Source organism: Protopterus annectens, chromosome 2.part0 (assembly GCF_019279795.1).
Source record: "Protopterus annectens isolate FY-2018-M chromosome 2.part0, PAN1.0, whole genome shotgun sequence".
Classification (NCBI taxonomy): Eukaryota; Metazoa; Chordata; order Ceratodontiformes; family Protopteridae; genus Protopterus; species Protopterus annectens.
In genome coordinates, this window is record NC_056728.1 from 109,259,244 (window position 1) to 109,279,421 (window position 20,178).

Sequence of the window (20,178 nt, forward strand, 5' to 3'; positions counted from 1 at the left end):
AGTCATCTGTAATCATTTGGGCAGCTCTAACAATTTGCCCCTTGACCATGGCCTTTTTCTGATGGTACGGGTGGTTGCTTGCAAAATGTAAGAAGGTGTTTGAATAAGTTGGTTTCCTGTAAATTAAACTCTTAAATCTACCATTCATCCTGTCATTAATCAATAGGATGTCAAGGTAATTTATTTGAGTTTCTCCTATGTTGTATGTGAATTCTAAAAAGTCAGTAAACTGTGTAATCTTAGTGATGAAATCTGGGATAAGGGATTTGTCACCTTTCCAAATACAAAAAATGTCATCCCGGTACCTTGTGTACCAGGTGACATAATTTTGGAACAACTCATCAATAAACAACATGTTATTTTCCCAAAATGCCATAACGGCGTTAGCAAAGCAGCCACCACAGGGAGAACCCATAGCTACCCCAGATTTTTGTAAATAAAACTGGCCCTCAAAGACCATAAAATTATTAGTCAACACTATTTCCAATAGAGTCTCAATTAGGTAAATAGTGTTGTCATTGGCCTTTTTCATGTGCATAAATTCTCTCATCCAATGTATTCCCGTTGCCTGGGGTATTACTGTGTACAAGTCCTTAACATCTATTGTCAAAAACAGTACATCCGCTTTATATTCCAATTTATTTATATTAGCAAGAAAACTCCACGAATCTTTACAAATCTGAGGCTCACTCTCTATAAATGGTTTTAACACGCTACTAAATGAAAGGGTGGCGGAGTAGCAATACTGTTTAAGAATCATCTTAATATCTACCCTTTCAGCTTGTCCAACCCAAGATAGTAAAATAGAAGCCATCATCACTAAACTTCAACTTAATGCTAAGAAAGCCCTTTACATCATCTGCATATACTTACCTCCTGGAAACAACATACCAATTGTAGAAGACTTTCTCAATTGGGTTTCCATCAACTACCCCCAAGAAACTATAATTCTTGGCGACTTAAATATCGACTGGAATACTATTAATACTGACAATCCCACCTCTCATATTAACCTAAATGGTTTTACTCAAACCATTAACTCAACAACAAGGCTTAATAGGTCAAGTATGAAGCAGACTATTTTAGACTGGATTCTCATAAACAAAGTTAACATCACATATAAAGTTGGGACTATGCCTGATGACCTCAGTGATCATTGCTTAACTTACATTACAAGAGAGAAAACTGATTATCTCCACCTCCCTAATATAAGACAAATACGTTCTACTAAACACTTTAAAATCGACTTATTTCAAAACGAGCTCAGAACTTGTAAATGGAACCCCTTAAAGACTCTTCCACTTAATGAAGCAGTATTATTCTTTAATTCGACTTTCCTTTCTATTTTGGACAAACATGCTCCTGAGCGTACTATTAGAATAAAATCTAATACAGCCCCTTGGCTCTCAAATGAAACTAAAATACTAATCCTCTCTAAAAATAAGGTCTGGAACAAATGGAGATCCCATAGAATCAGCTCTGATTTTCTTCACTTTCGCCAACTTAGAAATCTTACCAAAAAAGCTATACTCACCGACAAAAGAAAGTTCTACTGCAACCTACAAGAAACCAACTTAAATAAACCCAAACAATTTTGGTCCTGAATCAATAGACTCCTTTCACCAGGAACAGCCAAAACTCCCTCTCCACTAAATGCTGACCCAGACACCCCTCTCCAAACTGCAAATGCTTTTAACTCATTCTTTACTGAAACTATTCAATCTCTCGCTAGACAATTAAACACTAATAACTTCTATCCTCCTAATAATGAAATAAACTCTTCCTACTACTTCTCTCTACAACCCATCCCTACCTCTTTCATCTATAAACTTATTCTCAAACTGAAACCTTGTACCCCTCTGCCAACAAGCTCCCTTCCCTTTTTCTGCAAAAGGCAGCCAAAGAAATTGCTTACCCAATTTCTATACTCATAAATAGGACCATCCAAGAGGGAACCATCCCTCATATCTGGAAAATCTCTCATATAATCCCTCTACACAAAGGCGGTAACTCTATTGACTATTCTAACTTCAGACCTATTGCTCTTCTTTCTCCTTTAGCAAAAATGATGGAGAAATGTATTCATCAACTAGTACAGTACCTCTCTCTTCACAATATTATAGCTAACTGTCAACATGGCTTTAGACCTCACCATAGCACCACCACTGCCCTCCTTTCCTTTGTAGATACCATTAACAGCAATCGCAACAATAATCTATTCTCTTCTGCCTTATTCATTGACCTTTCTAAAGCTTTTGACATGGTCAACCACTCTTCTTTAATTAGCATTCTTGAATCCCTCTCATTTGATAACCTTGCCATCAAATGGTTTACGTCATACCTCAGTAATAGACAACAAGCCGTTCGTTGGGAAAACCACATCTCCTCCTTACTGCCCATTACTATTGGAGTCCCTCAGGGCTCCATTCTTGGTCCTCTCCTCTTCTCCCTCTATATTAATGATCTCCACTCTGTAATTCCTCAAGCTACCTGCATTCAATACGCAAATGACTCCACTATCATTTGCTCAGCATCCTCCTCTTCAGATCTAATCTCACTAACTCAAACTATGTTCAACACAGTAGAAACATGGTTCACTAGACGGTACCTACTTCTCAATGCTAAAAAAACCAAACTTCTCCTCTTCACCCCCACCACTGCCTCTCCACTATACTTCACCATCTCCTCAATCAACAACACTGTCATCTCTCCTGACCCCACAACTAAACTACTAGGAATAACCATTGATAACAATCTCGCTTTTGACCAACACATCAACAACACCATCAAATCAGTTAACAGAAAAATAGGATCATTATACCGATTAAACCATTTCTCACCCCATCTACTAGAGCTACTATTGCTCACTCCCATCTCATATCTACTCTCTTTACGCCTCCCTATCTTCACCAACCTCAAGAAAACTAACCTAAACAAACTAGCAACTTGCTACAATAACATTGCCCCGCCACTGGTAACCCTTTTAGAACCCATCACTGCCACAATTTGAAACACTTAGGCTGGCTGGAACTACAAAACTATCTTATTATCTCACAACTTACTATTGCCCACAAATTACTGTACCAACCTACCAACACCCCTATACTTTCACAACTTTTACCTCCTTATAACAATCTTACCTCTCTTTGTTCCTCTTGTAAACTTATGACCAAACCCATAAAGGCCCACAACGTAGCTGGTGACTCTCTTTTCACCAATACTGTAGGAAGAGCATGGAATTTGCTGCCCAAGGAGTTAACTCTAATCTCATCCTTACCTCTTTTCAGACAACATATCAAACTGTACTTCCAAAACCACTGGCTTTGTTCTTGTAGTACTGCAGGCTAACTTCCGTCTCTCCACCCTCTCTTTTCCTTTTACCCTTCTTTTGCTTATTAATTAGCAACTACCCTGTTTCTTTTCCCTTGCTGTCCCACTATGCTCTGACCTACTTCTCCCATCTCCCACCTCCTCCTGACTGTCTTCCTTCTTTTCCTCTCTCTCTTTCTAACCCCTGCCTCTTCCCTTTTATTCATCTTATATTCTCCTTCTACTACTCTACCCTTCTGAGCTTCAACTGTTATCCATATGGCAAATGCCTTATTGCATAACCTTATGTACTAGGTTAAATGCTTTGAAACTGACCAAACATTATGTATGATATTAAACTGTTTGAGTTCCTTATTGTATGTTGATTTTATTAACAAAATTGATTTATATTTCTATTTTTATTGTATGTCTTTATTAACAATATGTCTGTCTGTCATTATTATGTTATGTGTGGAGCTTTTCTCCCCGGGCCTCTACTGAAAATGGACATATATCCAGCTAGACTAGCCCGGTCAACAAATGTAAAATAAATAAAATAAAAAATAAAAATCAATGTATTTAGCGCATGCGTAAGTGATTGACCCACGGCCATCAACTATGGGTCTGAAGGGGGGGGGGGGCAATCATTGCCTTGTGAATTTTTGGAGTACCAAACAAGGCAGGTGTTCTAGGGGCAATCATGGACAAATACTGATACATGTCTATATCGATAAAACCCTCAAGAAACAAATCATCTAACATTGCCCTTATCTTTTTATGTGCCATGTTAACTTCATTCAAAGTAACCTGGGTATAAAAGGGAGTATTGAGGTGCTTGGGCATGTAATCTACATATATTCGATAGTCCATAAACACCAAGCCTCCCCCTTATCAGGCTTCATTACCCTAATGTTACAGTCATTCAGCATGTTAACAAAATCATACTCCAGGGGTGAAATGTTACATTTATGTTTATGATGCTTATATGTTACTTGATTTTTAATAGCCCAGAAATCCACCTCACACATTTTTTCAAACATGTTCAAACCAGGATGGAGAGGTGGATTAAACAAACTAGAAACCCGTAAAGTGTTCACCATACTAGAATTATTCCCTATTAACAAGTTGAGATTAAGCTTCTGGACAAACAGTTTCAAATCGATAATCGTTTTAACAATGTCCATATTTTTACCAGGGACAAAGGTTAAATCCTTTGATAAAAAATCTACCATGTCCTGTTGGACGTCCAGAGCTGTATAATTGTATATAGTAAAATCACCTTCTTTACTATTATGCAAATGAGGCTTGATACCAAAATCTTGGCTAGGGACTATCTCCTGCGTGTTCTTCTCCTGCTCCTTGTTGAATTCTGCTGGTGAGTTGACTGACGTTTGTTCCGCCGGCCATTGGTAACTGGCCGAAAACCCTGTTGGTTCTGAACTTCCACACCATGATTGTTATCAAAAGACTGGTTTTGTCTATCATTACTAAAGTTGTTGTTACCTCCATTATTACTGTTATTGTTATTGTTGTTATTAATGAACCTTGGGCTTCTTCTTAGGGGTTGACCTTGCTCGTTTGAAATGTTACCATTGATATGAAGAGAGTTAGAATTATTAATAAAATCATTCTCCTCTTGGTTATTACTATTATCGTTAATGCTTGTTAGAACACTAGGTGGGGGCTTAGGGTATGCTTGATTATTTGCATAATCATTGATATCCCTAGCTATTTTCTTCTTCTTAGTAACAAGAAGTTTGTTCATAGTTGCCTCTATACTAGTGTAAATTCTACAATATTCATATTTGTATCTTGGAAAATCATTGTCAGATTTGATGCCATGTTCAAGCACTTCCAACTCAGTTTTAAGAACAGTAATATTTTTTGTGTAAAAATTAATAAGAGCTTGAAGAAATTCGTACCCCTGTCGGTCAAAAAGTGCAATAAGTTCGCTATGAAAAGGTGAATTGTTAATTAAGCCAGCTGGATATCACCACTGGCGTAAACCTTTTGGTATGATCTTCTTGCGACTGCATTCCTCTAAGTATGAAACCTCGAGCTGCAACTTTCTGCACTTGTACAACTTCATATCAAACTCATTGATGTTACGAGATAAAACATTTCCAACTTCCTCATTAGAATCATTAGAAGGAGCGTTAGGACTGCTCTGACCACTGAAAAAGTTATTGTTATTCAGAAAAGTAGACATGGTGGGAATGATGTCATTTTGCACTTGTAAAATGTTAGAAGGACACCTCAGAGGCATTGGCTGACCAGTTCCTCCTTGTCGATTTACATCACGGGTAGGCACGCTATCATTATTACCATTTGCGTTCCTACGTTCTACTATATTTTCGACATGTGCCTCACTACTATTCTGACCAGTTAGTCCAACTCCACACTCCTCATTATGCTTCCTTGATTCGATATTCATCTCGGACGTGTTGTTAATACCAAAAGCGTCCACCTTTTGAGTAAGGGATTCCACTCACCCTAGGAGAACCTGCACTAGGGCGGTGAGGTTGCCAATAGTGTTATCCTGAACACCTCGGGAGTCCTCCTGTTGTGTAAACAGACTTGGAGATGCCGCTCCAGTCACATTCGCCATATCACACAAATTCCAAAAACTCAGGAAAAACACTAAACGAAAAACTAATGAAAGAGGCAAAATGACACTATAAGAGCCGACAACTATAAAATAAACCCAAAAATATTTATTAAAGTTATAAATAAACATGTTTGGGTTCTCAAACTATGTTTGGCCAAAGCATTATTTAAATCTATAGTGTAGGGTATCATACTAGTTTCCTGTGCACATACTCCTTTGACTACCAGCTTGTTAAGGAGGTTCTGAACAAGAATTGGGACACTATCAAAAATGATGAAATTCTGTCAAATGTATTAGGAGTAGTCCCAAAAATTACCTATAGGAGAGGCCAAAATTTAAAGTGCCTTTTAGAGAAGGAAAAGAAGCCAAGCTCTAACAAGATCATGGCATGTTTAAATGCAGCTCTTGTGCCCAATGTAAATATATTAAGGTTGGTAATCAAGTCTCTATTAACAACAAAGTGTACAAAGTTAATAGTAACTACAATTGTGAGACTAAAAGCGTTACATATGTTGCACTGTGTAATCTTTGCAACGCTTTTTACATTGGGAAAACTGAGTGTAGAATAAGACAAAGAATTTATGAGCATTATTATGCCATTATGAAGAAAGATTTAAATAATGCTTTGGCCAAACATTGTTTTGAGCATGATGACCATGGGTTTAGATTTGTAATATTACAACATAGGGAAGTTGACATCTGAGGTGGAGCTTGGCAGTTATTGTTAGAAATAGATGAACTTATGTGGCAGATCAGAACTAGGGCACACACTTTTCCAGGTATTAATGATAGTTTATCTATCAAGTGTGTCCTGAGGTGGCTCTCCTTAAGAAGATGAAAAGGATTTATTTTGTTTTTTTTGTGCCCATGCATATCACTAGCACGACAGTGGAAGCTTTCTATTTTCTGTATTAGGAATGATGAAGTTTCAATGTTTTCCTTGCTAGTTTGAGAACCCGAACATGTTTATTTTTCTAATGTTTATTTTTCTATTTTTTATATTTCATTTTTCATTTGGTATTTGTAACTCTAATTTTTATCTAATAAGTTTTGTAGTAATGTATTTTCTAAATATTTTAAATGACTTGACATATCGTTATTTTACATTTTTAACACATGTTTAATTAGATATTTAGTTTTTGTTTTGCTTCCGTGAAGTGTCTCTATGAGGTTGCCAAGGTAAAATGTAGTTTATTCTAACTGGTGGATTCATTACCACCTAATTACTTAAATATGTATCTGTGACTAATTTTCTCTGTTTGTCTGATGAAGGTGAAGTATCGTCTTTGCCGAAAGTGCTAACTTTAATAAATATTTTTGGGTTTATTTTATAGTTGTCGACTCTTATAGTGTAATTTTGCCTCTTTCATTAGTTTTTCGTTTAGTGTTTTTCCTGAGTTTTTGGAATTGGTGTAACAGGGTATGTGTGGATATGGTTGGTCTGCATGATTTAATACCTGTCATGACAGTGTTATGTGTTTTAGGAAACTCCCACCTGTAGGGTTATCTGCAGACTGGCCAGTGTTTGGAGTCTTATGTGTCTTGTGTTACTCACAGATTACCTATCTTAGAACTGCAGAAGCATAGTCTGAGGATTGCAGTCAGTACATGGTGACAGCCATGAGAATTACTGACTTGGGAGGGTGGCGTAATGGTTAAGGTATTTGCCTTACAAACATCAGGTGCAGGGTTTGAGTCTCATAAGGGATAATTGGCTAGGCTTAAAATGGCTTGCAAGGGCAGTTAGCTTAGTACTAACCTATGAACCTATATCCCTATAGGACATATGTCACAACAAACCCTATTACAACAGTAAATGTATCAGGTTATCTCAGCAACATGTCAATATTGGCCCTGTCTTTGTGCCTCCAGCCACAACTCTGTCAACCTTTGTACATATGTCATGCAGTAAGAGGTGCATATGTTCTGTACACCATTATTTATTGACATCATACCTGATAACAAGCCAGTCAGATATCAGACTGCTAGACATGTTATGTGTAGTAGCGGTTATATTTGAAGACATAACCTGGGCATTCTGTGGTAGTGTGTACAGTAGTGAGGTCTGTGTAATTATGGTGATTGTCGACAGTGTGTGTATTGCAAATATGTACCTTGGCCTGTGTACAGACTGTGGTAGATGTCATTGTTCTTGGTCCTGTTCTATCTGATGTTAGATTCTGCTCCAGTGTATGGTACCCTGTCGCTTACATCTTTGTAGGGCCAAACACACACATGTCCCATACCACAGACAGGCATCGGACCACACTGTGTACTGGCCCAGTGTATGTAGGGTTAGTGTTGATCAAACAGTCCATATATTGTAATATTAAGCTCACTTATCATATGTGGGTGTGGCTGTGTTCACATTGGTTGTGGGTATGCACTTTCACACAAGTGTCTGTTACTCTGTGCTGTGACATGCCTGTAGAGCCTGCTATATTTGCAGGTACATGTGCATTCCCCCCATAAAAATGTAGGCCAGTGTTGTGGCAGTCTGTCTGTAGTTTGCACAGTACTTTGTTACATGCCTAGCAGCTTAGTGTACTTACCCAGTGTGATGTTATGTCCAGATATTTGTCAGATGTACTGCTGGCAGACCACCATAACTGCCATGTATTTCTGACAAAGCAGTGGGATGCTGTACAGATGCATGTCACTAACTAGTGGGTAGCATGTGGCCATGTGACCTCTGCACCACTAGTTATTATGTGTCATGACAGACAGGAGTGCGTGAATGCATAAACTGTGTGGGCATATGTATTCCAGTATTTACGTGATATGCCCATTTACATGGGTGTTAACATCCACATTGTCAGGCTTGGTCCACATGTCTTCCACTAAGGCGTTCTGAGTATACCTCTGGACTGACCAGATTGTGTCAGACTGTCCAGATTTATTGGTCATATCTCTGCTGTATTCCACAGGACCATTACTGTGATATCAGTGGTACTGTACTATGATGACCTTAGGATGTCTGTCAGTAACTGATGCCGTACATGTCAATAGCAGATGTGACCTCCCACACACAGCAAGTCTGTTATGTTAAACATATATATATATATATATATATATATATATATATAAATATATATATAGATATAGATATATATATATATAGATATATATATATATATATATATATATATATATATATATATATATATATATATATATATATATATATATATATATATATATATATATATATATAGATATCCATATATCTGTATCTCACCGTATTTATCTGCTATGTGTATATTTAGATATAACAACATATGTGATGCAACAGGAATATCACTAACAAGTACTAAACAATTGCAGAAGCCACAGCAATTGTTCAATACTATTCAATATGTGCACTGACAGATATATTGGAAAAACAACAACTGTCTTCACAGCTGTCATGGTGTAGTAGTTAACTGCTGTGACTATAGTGTACAGGATCGTGGGTTCAAGACCTGCAAGGGCTGTTTATTTTGTTGCTGCGCAGAACAAGGGCTGTTGGATACAGAGTGGTTAAGGCAGTTTTGAGCAGCTTTAAGTGTGTTTGCGTGGGTTTGCATGAAGCTAAGCAGAGCTAACATACAGTTAAACATACGGACGCTTACACTGTGTAGGCTTTGCTTACCAGTGCGCAAATGTGCTTAGCTGTTATATTGCAGCAATGCTGACACCTGCTAAGCATGGCTCAGCTCTGGTAACCAATGCTCACATTCCAGTCTGATAACATAGCAGGGTAATGACATCTGTAATAAGTGCATGTAATGCTATATATATAACATGTGTCTATGTGCTATTACAGTAGCAAGGGGTGTGAGTCTACTGTCTGGGACACTTGAGTATATATGACTTGTACAACACTCTTATCCATGTGAATGTGTTACATACATGGGTAGTATCCCAGGTTATATGCAGTCACACTGGCATGTAGTGTATCATCATGTTACTACTGTGGACAGTGCTTTCCCAAGTAAGAGTAGACTGCTAATTTTAGTACTGGAAACAAACACCCCTGCATGCATAGATGGACTCTGAGTCCTCACTGTCATGTTCCTGGTGTGTGAGTTGTGTCTCATTAAATATTTCCTACTGGATAATGATCTGACATGTGGAAAATAACTGTAGATTACTGTGTGCATAGCACATGTCAGTGAGGGCTACCGTCATGTAGTAATGTCATACCTATTGGTGTCAGATGTCTATCTGTCAACACATTCATCCTAATGCATACCTAGTTGGCTAGCTGATGTCTGTCAGTCCTCTGTACAGATGTGCAGATGACAGGTATCCATCTTGGATACTTACAGGCAATCTATGCTTGACTGACACTGACATGTCTGCCCAGCTGTGTTATAAATGCAGCAGATAGGACTCCACACCCTGTACGTACCACATGCCATGGATATCTCAACTATACTACCACAGTCAATAGAACATGCTTGGGTACAGGTCTCCAAGACAGAGACTAACCGTGTTATGTAATTCATGTTGCATAAATGTCAGCTGTAGCACCTCACCAGCCTCTGCAAGAGGCACCCAGATGATTGGCTGATGCATGGCACTCTCACCCTGAGGATCACCCCAGTGGTGTCTGTTGATAGATGGCCTACTGGCACAGGGCAGGTGGAATAATACCACTGTACACACATCCCCTACACTTCCCATCTCTCCATGGGCAATAACCTGGTACACACCTATGAACACCTGCATTGATGCACCCCAGTACTCACAAATGTGTACATGTGCATTACTGAGAATATCAGTGTCTGTGTGTTTGTAGACCTGTAGTTGGTAATACCCTGAGGCCCTTCACACCTGCAGCACCACCCATTGCCATAGTTAGATGTGGCTGTTGCTGTACCGGGCATTACATGTACCTAGTTACAATCTTCTCCCTAAGGGCTACCTGGGCCTTGAAGTACCAGCACAACACTGTTGTACAAATGGGTTGATAGGCATGGGATACCGACTGAGATCTGGCAAGTGTGTGTATGTGTGCATGTGTGTATATATGTAGGGTACAGCATTCCAAGGCCACATACTCCTATTACAGTATGCATTGCCACACAGTATTAGGGATAGTGATGTTGATGACCATAAGAGAAGCATGGCAATGCATCACCCTACTATGCCTGTGGCATGTGCATTAGATGCATAACCCTGTAGTAGCACTCTTGGGATGGACAAGGGGTTGTATTGCAGTCCTGGTCAATGTGTGATGGTGGGTATGTCAGAGTGTGGTTCCAGTGCATACAATATCCACAGTGGGAATGTGGGTGCTGGATATACTGTCATTACACCATGGTACCCCCGGTACATGTCCCATGTACCACTGTATGGTGACAGTGGTAACTGATAACTCTATCCATCCCAGTTATGCATGTTCTGTGTGCAACCTACCTGTAACACAATGGACACATTGACAAGGTAGTTAGCACTGATAAGCCCAGGTCTATCAGATGTGTGTCTGACTGTTATGTGTTTGTCAATGCGTACATGGCCATATGTCACACTATTTATTGTCCATAAACAACCATTACATCCCCCATTACCATATTGTACATGCCTGGGGATGTTCTGCATGTAACATGTAACCTGGAACACACCTCATCCTAAAAGTTGTGTGGTATGTGCAATTAAAGTCACATACATCAGTAGCACTACATACCTAGGTAGGGGTCTAATCCCAGTGTTGCTAAGTAAGAGTGTGCGTGTATGTGGAGGGATCTACTTCAGTTTGCAGAATATACATGTCCCAGGGGGTCATCTGTCCAAGAACTTCCTGGCATATGCTAACATTTCACATGTATCATCTTGTGGACATACATTCCATCACAACTAGCGTTAGATGTGTAAATGGCCTCTTACCCACTGTATAGGTGTGCAGTGATACAGGAGTTGGTATATATAGTTTTTGTACACTACCAAATTAATAATTTCATAATAATTTCAAAATAAAATTAACAAGTAGGGAAGTGCAATACACATATGTGCATTCTATGTACATCATTGTATAATAGATTGAGTAATGTATAGGTACACATAAAAACCCTAAGGAGTGACAAACATATTAGTTAATGTCACTAAATAAGATAACTAAGTACATATATTATACAAAGAATAGTATTCATACAACTAGGGTGGTGTGTCATACAGATATATATGTACATTGAAGCGAAACAACTTAAGATATTCACACACTGTATCATAATTCATACATATATATATATATATTTTTAACATTGGATTTGTAACACAACATTTAGTTTTTATTATGCAATATAATTTTTATGTTATTTTCTATATTTTTATCATTTCTTATGTTGTTGTTTTTTATGTGATTTTTTATGTGATTTTTCATATGATATTTATGTTATTCTATGAACATACAAAATATAGGTAATGAATATACATAAGAATTAATGAATTTATTATGCCTATCTAATTTTAAACATGTTTTATGCATAAATTGTTTAAGTAGTACATTTAATTATCAATCAATTAAATAATTGGGTGGATCTGTATGTATATATAAGGGAAGCAGTAACTAGTGTAGTTATTCTGATGAAGTTCGTCTTGGCGGACGAAACCTGGGTAAATCATTGATTGTGTTTGTTGCACTACGTTGTATTGGCTGTATTTGTCTTTGTACCTTTTTATAAGAATAAATATCCATTATTGCTGCAGAAATTTGGAGAAAACTCTTCAGCGTGGAATTTTTGGTGACAGTGATAACAGTATAACTTTTGTGCAAGGAGGTAACGTGCATCAGCTGTGGTTTACCCCGACCGTGGAACTTCCTGGTCGTTTTTTACTAGTTTGTGCTCTTCTTTTGGTTTTTGTGGTATATATAGCTGGGTGTTGCTGTTGTGGAGACAGTCAAGATCATTGCAGTTACTGTTAAGTGTATCCCCTCATGTAGCTGGCTGTAATTCAGTACAGTTCATGTTAACAGGTTAGGTAGTTGTCCATCATACTATCTGCGGTTCTACAGCACCTCTCACCCTCCAAAGGGTAGGGTTGTGCCACCCACACCAGCACACATATGTTTACTGAGTTGAGGATTGCACTACATTGGGGAAGGGGACATATACCCTGCCAGTACCATAGTCAATGACATTAAACTAGCAGACTGCTTATTCCACGATATGTTGTTGTGCATAGTCTGGCTTGGTGGAATTACATAGGCTACAATGGGTTCCTTGCACAGGTACATTCATCCATGTGTACAGTATTCTCTATGTAGTGCATCTACACCAAAGCTTCTGTGTGTGTTATACACAAACATGTGGTGTGCACCACCCAGTACAACTACCATTGTCCACTGTAGAAGGGCTGCTAACAGCAGCCACCATGCATTCACCTGTATACACCACCCCAGACCTATCGACCATGTGGCACAGGCAGTAACTGTTATACAGACCTGTGACATGTGTTCACCTGTACCCAGGATATGGCACAGCCAAAGTGCCACCACAGTGACATACCCCTTGTGAGATATGACAGGAGACCATCCTCCTGCTGATACATGGACACCTACAATACAAACGGATAACATTATGGAGACCACAATCACTCAGTGTTAATAACAGCTATAATGCATCATGGCTGGACAGCTACACTTCCTGACATGTAAGCATTAAACTTTACTACTGACAACATGTTACACAGCAGTACATCAGTTCACTGTAGTACAGTCACCATGTGCATCAGAACCATATTAGCCTGTCCCTGCATCAATGTTATGGATGACAGGGATGTGGCACAGGTATCATCATATGCACAGGGAGTGTTGTTGGTTTGCCAGAGACCTAAGCTGAGCCATATGTTTGACACCATGTGTGTGAGTGAGGAGGTTTAATTATTGATATAGCTGTGGTGATGTGGTGTGTGTAGGTATGGGATTGCCTTAGGTGTGTTTGTATTGTGTGTGAGTATGCATGCACACAGTTCTGCCATGTGGCTGCCCTATACAGGTATTTGTTGGACAGCTGCAGGCCATACCTGGGTGGGTGTGCAGTTCACCGCCTCCGACCAAGGACACAAGAACTGTGCCTGCCTGGAGTTCCATGGGCACATCCAGGTACAAGCCATGATATGGTACTCTCCCCTGATGACATATGTCCACTGGAACCAGGCCCCTCCTGGGACTGGCCAGGGCCACGTGCATGTGGCCTGATGTGGTGTGGTGTGGACAGTGCCCCCCCCTGCAGTGCTGGGGCTGGTACTGCCACTATGGGAGCAGCTTGGTGTCCTTGCATGTCCATGTCAACCTCCAGCTGTTAGTGTTGCTGGCCTATGTCCACATGGCAATCGCACCACTCCCACCACATGCTCTAGCATGGACAATCCATGGTCGATGAATCCCACCATCTATCCATGACCTCTGTAAAATAACAGAGGGCACCTGCAAGATCATGGATGTTGTCAGTTACAGCTGAAAGAGTAGCCCTCTGCAGCCTCTGACCCTGTTGGGTGTACCATTCCATATGTGCCTGCACCTTCATGACAGCCTGAAACATGCATTTGGTGGTACCAGATGTGGCACTTCTGCCAGGGGCATGATGACCAGCAGCCCTCCACTGAGCACCCCTGTACATCTGCCTATGTGGTACCCTGCCTGACATCCAGCTATGGCTGCTGTGTCCAAACACAGCAGCCATATATTCCACACTGTGCTGTGCACTGTCACCAACCCCAACTGTCTCTCTGCTGGTGACAGGGTATCTACAGGCACTGTGAGTGTGTGCGAGGATGGGGTAGATAAAAGGGGGGATGACAAACGATGGTGCAGCTTCAGCCTCTGACAACCCACCTGTGCCCCAACACACCTATCACCATTTCCAGTGTCTGTATGGACACCAACATTAGATTGCCTGCAGGAGGGACCCTGACCCACCTCGCCACCTGTGAAGGGAAAACAAGAAACGCACTTTAAGACCTGTATGTCATTGCTTAACAGTACACACACACACACACACACACACACACACACACACACACACACACCCTGACATTCTACCATAATACTTACCTGTCCCTGAGTTTACAGATTGTCCCAAGTATAGTCTCTTAAGTTCCCCATCCTGCATCAGATTTGGAATCTTGCACTCATTAATACCAATCATTAACATATCATTCTTCTAAATGCCTAGACAAGTGATCACAAAACATGACCTATTACTCAATTACCTCTTTGACTTGATTGGAGTCAGTTTTACAAAGACTCACTGCTGTCATCCAGTGTTCACCCTGGGTTTGTCCAGACATCATGAGCATGGCCCCCATATGTTAGGGGCTACTACATTCACTCAATAATGTCACGCACTGGAGTGTCATATGTAACTATTGCTCAGTAGATGCAAGATCTGTTGCTCTATTAACATTATGTGGACAACAGTAATATTTGGAAGCACTCACTGGTGTTGTCTAGTAATCCCCCAATGCATCTGTAGTGCTGCATACATGGGTATTCTTTCACCTTTCTGCTAATTGCAATTATAACAGTATACCTGGTGTCTAGTTTCCCTCCCAATGCATGTTCCATGCTACAGACCTTATTATACTAAAAGCTGTCCTGAGATTACATGCCAGAAAAGTATTCCTGGTGTCTCATGTGTCTGTCCATGTACTGCACTATTTCAAAGGGAAGTCGAGAGGTATGAACAACCCCACAAACACACATGTGCGTACATGGACACACACACACAAACACACACACACATACATACACACATCCTACATACATCAACCCCCTCTACTCTACCAGATTGCACTTACAGACAAAATAACCCCCCACCCCCACACACACACTTACAGGTGAGGTTGCACGAAGATATTACACACAGACTTCCCATTACCCATCTGTCAACATGCATGATATATGGTACTCAACAGCATGCAGTGCAGCTATAGTCAATCCATGCTAGCAACAGTATACATGTGTGTGATGCATGGGCTGTGTTAGTAGGTGATGCCCCTTCCCCTGGAACACACTGCACCCATGTACACAGTATTCCTGTGCACCTGTTCTGCACCCTGGCATGTACTGTGCACCATACCTCACAGGTGTACATACTATTGCTGAATGTGTATTACTGTCAGTTATGTCTGCTCTGCTGCTCACAGCCCCTATGTGTTTGTCCAACACATGCCAGGGATGATATGTGGACAGATGTCATTTGTGAATGCCTGATGTCTGATTTACAGATGTCATCATCACCGGTGCATGTATGGCCAATACGATACAATTACACTGACAAACGTCAAACCTTACCATGGCTATGGGGAGTGTACACACCCTTATTGATATGACACCCTCTTCCTTGATATGCCATGGGACCGACCATATTACTGCATATGTTAACATTACATGAACCTGATATGTGACATATGACCTGTACAATCAAATGCAGTGTCAAACAAATGTGTTAGTTGTGCTGATGCTGATTGAGGTGCATACACTTTGTGGGTGCATATGTGTGCACGCCGTTATCATGATGGTTTGTTGCACCTACTGTTATGTGTACTACAGCAGTCACTATTCCTGGCAGGGGTATACTAGCATGGGTCATCTGCATTTTCCAGTATTTGGTCAGTCTGCCCTACACATGTCCCCCAACTCTGCATGATTACAAGGTCAACTCATCTGCACATCCCTTGGAGTTTGCACACTGCCGTCACTATTGCTGTGGAGTCAGGGTTTTGTCTGCCACAGTTCCTGACCCTGATTGTGTGCAGATACAACAATTCGTAGCATCTTTTGGATCCCTGCTGCAGTTTACTGTTGTGTCATGATGACACCCTCTCCCCACCTTCAGCCTTTTTGCAGATGGTTGACAACTATGGCCTACACGTGTGTCATTTTGCAATGTCCCAAACACTGAACACCATGTGTACCAGCCTAGTCCCAGCTAATGAATGGCAAACACACAGATGTACACTGGCACTGGCAAGGTACAGATGGGGATGGTGGACCTGAGGTGGGGTGAGGTGTTGGTTGTGCAGCACATGTATCTTACTTGATGCTGTCTGTAGGTTTCCAACATGGTCTTGGCACACCAGTACACATTGCAATGCATGCCTTTTGGGGACCTTTTCTGTTATGCATACACTACCTGTAGAGAGGCCTGGCTGATGTTTCCTGTGGTACAACTGTCCCATCTGATTACCCTAACCCATGGGCCACATTTATGCAGAGTCCAGGCAATTGCTGATGGGGGTACCTCTCAGCTAGTACTTGCTAGACATTCCTGCAACTCCCTCAGTGTTGTGGCATGTTACTAGGCAGCCTGCATGACTGGTTTGCTACATGTGACATCATCTGTCTTGGATGGCCATCTGTTTATTTCCTACATTATTCCTGTCCCATACATCCTCGCCACATACATGACTGTCTGCACTTTTTGCCATGGTATATGCAATGGTGAGGTATGGCTACATGTCCAACTCCTGGGTGCTGCCTGTTGGGTATGGGGTCCACACCACAGCATGTAAGATGTGTGCAAGCCATGGCTGCCTCTGTTGCATGTAAATGGGCACATTTGATGGCCAAACATCTTGGAGAGCGGACCATTTCTTGGTGTGACAATGGGGACGTGTACTTGCTGGAAGGTGCATTCTGATGAAGAATGCATGCTGTCAGTACCTTAACAGCTGCTTCAACTATATTTTATATAGACTGTGTGCACACATATGCCTCCAGTATTTGTGAATGTATGTATTCCCCATATTTGCTGTCCTAACATATGATTCCATATTACACACTCATTGGTCATGTTAGGACCACATTGCAGTTTGTAAGGGTTGTGCATTGCAGTATTGTGATATGCCATAGTGTAGATCTGTAACAGTTGCCATTGTAATACTGGTATATACACTGTTGCAGCACTGTATAAGGGTGATGTTTCACACATGTCCCTGCTGCAGGCCATTTGTCCCATCATTATGTCCATCTCTGTGCACACATTTTGCAATGACAGGATGTTAGTTATATTGCAGGAGTCTGACATATCCTTTAGATACACCATCAAGGTGACCACTGTGATGCAGTGCAGTTAAAAGCAACAATACGTGAACATGTACAGCATGCATTATGGGTAGGTGTGTTAAATGTGTGCATGGAATATACCATGGCCATAACATGACCGGTGTATTCGCAAACCTGCACAAACACCATACTCACCAGCTAGAGGCTGCTGCCTTGGAGGTATACCAGAGGGACCTACATAAGTGTGTGAGAGATGTGATGTCAGTAGCCACAGCTGTGGTGTTGGTACAGGGTAGGTGCAGCATTACAGTACATCAACAGTACAAGCCCACAATACTACAGATTATGCACATCTGTTTATTACTACTACGCAGCAACAGACTATATATGTCATCTCACATATGCATGATCTAACTGTACAGATGCAGATGGATACACAACAGGATCTACTGATGTAGCCTGTGGCCTTACATACATGCTCCTCTGCCATTGTGTGGGTAGCACCCACCTTCACTATGCTCTCTGCCAGGTGTTATGTGTGCGGTTAGGCAGGTGCCCCGAGGATGGCAAGGAGCTCCTCAACATGTGTCAGGGGGGCTGGATGGTATGACCGCCTCTGTTGCAAGCTGGTCCCCCCCTGAACGCAGCAGCATGCTGACGGGCATGGTGAAGTAGATCTGTGTATCGATGTCGGACCTGCTCATAACTGTGGTTATGCAGGCCAACATCGTCTACCCTGTGGACAAGATCATTCCACAGGGTTGTCCACTCCTGCTGATCATGGGGTGTTTGGCCAGGTGTAAGATGATGACATCATTCTCCTCCACTGTATAAATGGGCAACCTTTCCCTGGACATATTGCTTGGAAGACATAAAGATGGAAACAGGTCTGAGGACCTCATATTGCAAGGTTATCGTAGTTGTTAATACACATCTATGTCTCCACCCCACCATATCTGCAACAACAATCTGATCACACAACTCAACAGGTATGTCTACAGAAGATATACCATTGGGACATATATCATATTTTACAACACTTTGTGCTATGTGTTTGTAGACATGTTCCCTGTGGGGACACTATCATTGGTGGTCTGTTACGGACAATGTCACCTGCATGCCATTGTAAGGGCCACTATGGTTCCATATATGCATGTGTTCTGTTTGCTATGTGATTGCTGTACATCTGTTGTTTAGTGTTATTGGGGATATCTATGCATGCTGTCGGACATTATCTGGGAATGTGTGGACTATTACTACCTACATATGTTCTATAACAGTGACACAATAGCATGTTTGGGGAACAGTTGCCAGCAGAACCACCTCTCCCACCTCATCTGGCCATGTTACCAGGCCAAATAACATGTAGGACCCAACATGGGGCCTCCTCATCTACTGGTCCTGCACTACCTTCAGGTGGAACCACCTCAGGGGATGGTGTTCACCCCGCCGGAGCACACACAGACAAGATCTCACCCGAGGTCAGGTCCAGGGTCTGGTGTATAGGGAGCTCCATAGAGACTTGAGGGATGTTATATAACACTGTGTGGCCCTCAGTACACACTCACAGGGTCTGCATGCTCCTCCTGCTCAGCCTTCAGCCCAGGCACCTTCAGGGCTGTGAAGCTGATGTTGTGACTGCCCATGGATAGGGACCTTGCTCCCATTGTTTCCATATGGGGGCTCATGGGCTTCCACATTGCAAATGACACTCCATATCCAGGGTGTTTACCCACCACATGTGTCATGCACTGCCTCTGTAGGCTGTCTTCTCTATCTTCTAACCCAACCCACCTCCACAAATATACCTGCTATCCTTCCCCAAATTGCCAATCCCACCTTCACAAACAAGGGCAATGTGTTCGCAACATGGGGTTCACACCTGACATAACCATCCATTTTGCACACACTTACTGCTGTATATATATATATATATATATATATATATATATATGTGTGTGTGTGTGTGTGTGTATGTGTGTGTGTGTATGTATTGATATTTGTAATTTTCCCTCACACATATCATGCAGCACTATCATGAAAAAGTAGGGGACATCTATTTATATAGGTCTATATTAGATCACTGAACGCTTAAAAAAGTGAGCGGTGATTAATCGACCTGTAAGCAAAAGCTTACAATTTCGAGCTGTCAGAACAGCCAACAAAAAAAAAATAAAATAAAAAACTTTAAACATTACATTAAGTGGGGGCCTCGCCACCCACACCCCCGATGTGGGGGTCTGCACTTCCCCCCCCCCTACTTAAATAT